Here is a 4,640-nt window from a genome sequence, read left to right as displayed (position 1 = left end):
GACAGGCCATGACTGAGGTGCCCTTGAGCAAGGCACCTAACCCCAACTGCTCCCCAGGCGCCGGGCTAGGGCTGCCCACCGCTCTGGGCACGTGTGATCCACAGCCCCCTAGTAATCACTAGTGTGTGTGTGTGTGTGTTCTGACTGCACAGATGGGTTAAAAGCGGAGGACAAATTTTGATTGGGGTGTAAAAATCACAAATTGACAAAATATGGCACATTTCATTTCATTTCATGAAGGAGGCCATCATAGTGTCCTATAATCGCACTAGGGTTTGCAATGATTTAACTATTACACTGCATGTGAATAACTACCTCAGGCCTAATCTGTTCAGATTTGTTGTACAGTGTGGAATCATACACAGATCCTGGCCATCTGGCTTCAACATTTGTGATGAGGTGGGAAGCATCACATATGATCTTGATGGGGAGAACGGTCAGTTACAATAGCTACGTTATTTTTGTTACCATTAAAGATAAGCACATTATTCATTAAGGATTATAAAGGTTAGTACCTGTACATTAAGGCTATGGATGGATTTTCTGTTTATGTAATCGCCTTCATGTTCTAATGGTGCTGGAATAGGTAGCGTATGTGGGTTCCATCAATGCAGCCAATCACTCTAGGAAATCCTTAAAAAGTAAATGAAATGAAGTTCGTTATATATAGCTTCTCCTTTGCTTAATTTCTTTATTGTCCATTTGAATTAAAGACAACCCAACGATGCTGTGGAATTCCTCTTTGATGTCCATAACTGGCTTATGCCCAGGAAACACCACAAAACTGGGCACTAGTCGTTTTAATTCCAGACATAGTTTTCAAACAGACTGACATACAGTAGCTTTGCTGACAGATTCCGCATCTCCTACACTATAAAGAAAACTTCCTACACTCCTACACTAGCAAAAAACAAAGAGCGATGTATAACAATCTGGAGAGAATTTAGGGCTGATCCGCGATGTGTAATATTTGAAATGTGACGCTTAATAATGTTATTAATGTAAGTAATGGATTGTGCTGAAAAATCCATTCAGGTTCAGGTCCAAGTTAACCTGCCTGCGACTTCAGAGCATAAGTTGCTATAGTAACTGGAACGGAAAACCTAGAGCAGGGGTACTCAAATAGAAATAATGACGGGCCACATTTTATTTTTTCAATTACTGAGAGGGCCGGTTACGGGGGGGTAGCGAACGTAAACTGTCGAGGGGGGGGGGGGGGGGGGGGGGGGGGGTTGGTTGAACGCATTTGGGCGTCTGCTACCTGTTTGTTGTTGCCATAGACGCAATCCCCGGCATCGTCTTGAGATCGCGGTGCGTGATTTCAAAATAAGAGCGGATAGCGCGATTGAAAAAAAAGATTCCTAAAAAAAAACACTTTTCAAAACAGCTCGCGGGCCGGATGTGGCCCGCGGGCCGCTATTTGAGTATGGGGGACCTAGAGTTTCCGTGAATTCTGAGTTAACTTACCCGGTTTTCTCGCATAAACTACTTCTTGGAATACCCCCCAGTAGTGGGTGCCGAAAGAACAAGCAATGCCATAGCCCGCAGATGTCATTTCATATGTCGTAATTTTCCAGAAATAAATCAGGTCTGATTGGATGTCGTCGCTGGCCAATATTTTCATCTCGATTTTATTCATTGACGAAAATATCCATTAAATTAGTCATTGTTTTTATCACTTCGTATAGTTTTTATTTAGTTTTCGTCATGAAAAAAGGTTTGTTAACGAAAACTATGACATTTATTCATCATCGAAATTAACACTGGTCTGTTGTTGAACCACAGGGACCACAAAGACTTTTTCCTGTCTAACAGCTAGTCGCAACGGTGCAACCTCAGAATTTTTTGTCGCACCATTGAGAAATTAGGTTGCGCATGCGACTCTAGAGCCCTGAACTGAGTTATTTAAGAAAGAATTCTGAATATGCAAACGTGAAACATGAAACAAACTTTACCAAGTTTCCTAGTATGCATGAGTGACTTTTGATCCCATTAAAATTTACTTAAAACTATGTACAGGAGTATGTCCTCTTATGATCCGACAGAGATGTAGACTGTGAAAAAAAAAATTATATTTTTTGCTTCGCTGTTTTCAACAAGCTAACGCGTAATGCTAAAGTTTTACCTTGGATACGTGATTGGATTCCCGCATTGGTTGATGGGCAGAGACGTCCATGTGAGTGGGAGCAACAGCCTGTTTAACTTTTAAAATACAAACTCAAAAGGAAATGGTGGATATTTTTACAATGACAAAAAATTTTCACCCATAAAAAAATTATGCCGAATTGGAATGGGACCAGAGCATATTACAGCATATGACATCTTCCCCGCTCAGTGATGCCGGTAGTCAGACTACTTTTTTCAGTAACGAGTAGTCTAACGCAACTATTTAAAATCTAGTAGTCAAATTAAAGTTATTTATCTAAAACATTGTGCGTTACTATTTCTGCATTTCGGGGGAACGTAGGTTATATTTATTTATTCTTATTTTTTGGCTACACGTTTCTTATGTGGTTACGTCATCTCTGCTCTGCGGCGCCGAAGTCAGATGAGAACAATATGGAAGGAGAGAGGTTCGCCTTTAGCAGCTGGAAATACAGGCATTATTTTGATTATTTTGGCTAAGGATGACAACATTAAGGTCTGTTGTACACTCTGTCTGTGCTGTCTACCTTCAAAAAACGTCAAATCTGAAAAAACATCTGAAAAAACAGCACAGTACAACGAAGTCTGGGGGGTTTGGTACTCACACCGAGAAGAAATAGACTGTCTGACCAGCAGTTCGAGAAGCTTCTGTTAATGAGGTACAATCACTGGTTTACTTGCCCCACTCCAGTTTCTCACATAAATTCAACTAAAAGCGAAGTCATGAATACAGATACGGGGATTTGTTCTGATTTGTTTTGTAAAACCACTCCTTGCTGCTCTAATGCGGGACTACTGCTCTAATGAATTACAGGTTCATTAAGATGTTCAATATAACTTAAGTGTTACCGTAATTCATAAGGATAAATGCAATCAGAGTTAAATGCATGGAGTCAAGAATGTCTGTTGTATTTTTTTTTTTTTTAAAGAAGTGTTTATGTTAAATTGAGTCGTCAAGAAAGGCTACTTTATTTTTTATAAGAAGTATGTAAGTTAGATTTAAAGTCAAAAAAGCATTTAGTTTGTAATAAGTATTTCAGTTAAAAGAAGTGAAGAGTATTTAGATTTTTTTTATACTGTTTTTGTTTCATAAACTACATAGGCCTAAGTGCCGTCAATAAAGTACATGTCAATAAATTGAGTATTGGCAGAACTGGTAGTCATTTTCATGTTATAGGGGCCTCTGCTGAAAGTAACAAAGTAATCTAACTTAGTTACTTTTAAAAGCAAGTAGTCAGTAAATTAACTGAGTTACTTTTTAAAGAAGTAGTCAGTAGTCTGATTACTGTTTCAAAGTAACTATGGCAACACTGTCCCCGCTGTTACATGCCTTGTTTTCTTTTGTTTCATGCTAGCGTGTTTTCTTGTAGGTTGTCCACAGGAGGGCGAGCAAGAAGACAATATGGAAGATAAGTGCTGCTTCCATGTGACGATGGGACGACAGGATTGGCTACTTCAGTAATTGGTTTCCCTTTTTAAGGAGTTCTTGCTTCTAGTACGGTGGCCCGTGGTGTTTTGTTTATCAGTTCACCACAAGGTCCTCTTTGCCAAGGCATTGCATAGTAGGGTGTTTTGATTTGTGTATGTTCGGGTACAACCAATTTGAGACGTTAGTCCATACTTTGGGCGCTAAGGGCTATAGAGGTGTTTTAATGCGTCTTATGAGTTGTTATAGTCCTAACCAGACTTTGTGTGGGTCCATGTTCTCTCGTTGAGTTGTTGTTTCGTTTGTATTTTGTTTGGGTAAGTGTCTATTTATTTGAATCATCCTTTTCTCCTGTTTTGTGAGAAGATAGGGAGTTCAGGACGATTTGTCTGTGTTTTGGTTTTTTCTTTTGGTTTAGGGAAGTAAGAAAGGGGGGGGCATTTAGCTTGTTTTTGTTTGTTATTTTGGCACGAGCCCATCCAATGTTATCTCCTTAAGTTGTTTTGTTTTGTACGAAGGGTTGGAATACAGAAACTATATAACAAATATAAAAGAACCATGTACGAATGAACCTTACTTGTGTGGTGTTTTGGGTATTTATGTTGTGTCCTTTTAGTACGAGCCACCTTACACTAAGGACTGTAACACCCGCTAACTGACACACCTCTTTAACATTATCTTTAGTAATCTCTAACAGCCTTAACCCCATATCATTGGTGCCGACATGTATGACTATCTTGGGAGGATTTACGTTTAGCCAGCACTGATGTCAGGTGCTCTAGCCCCCGGGATGCACTTGACAATGGCTGCTGGTGTTTCTACAAGGGTCGCCACATTCACGTCTCGGAGCTATGAATCTCCTATAACCAGTGCTCTTTTAACTGGCTGCAGGTCCGTTGAGATGCACTTTCCACATCTTGGGATTGAGGCTACAAAAACCTTAAATAGTGAATAACAAATTACTACATACATGGAAGCCTGGCAAAGCATGGCAGAAGTGGAGTGGAACCAGATGTCTTGACTTAATATTACACATCCCTGGCTAATGAACAACCTCTCCTTCAGCATG

The sequence above is a fragment of the Brachyhypopomus gauderio genome, chromosome 3 (assembly GCF_052324685.1).
Source record: "Brachyhypopomus gauderio isolate BG-103 chromosome 3, BGAUD_0.2, whole genome shotgun sequence".
In the NCBI taxonomy this organism is placed as follows: Eukaryota; Metazoa; Chordata; class Actinopteri; order Gymnotiformes; family Hypopomidae; genus Brachyhypopomus; species Brachyhypopomus gauderio.
Note: the sequence above shows the minus strand (reverse complement) of the source record.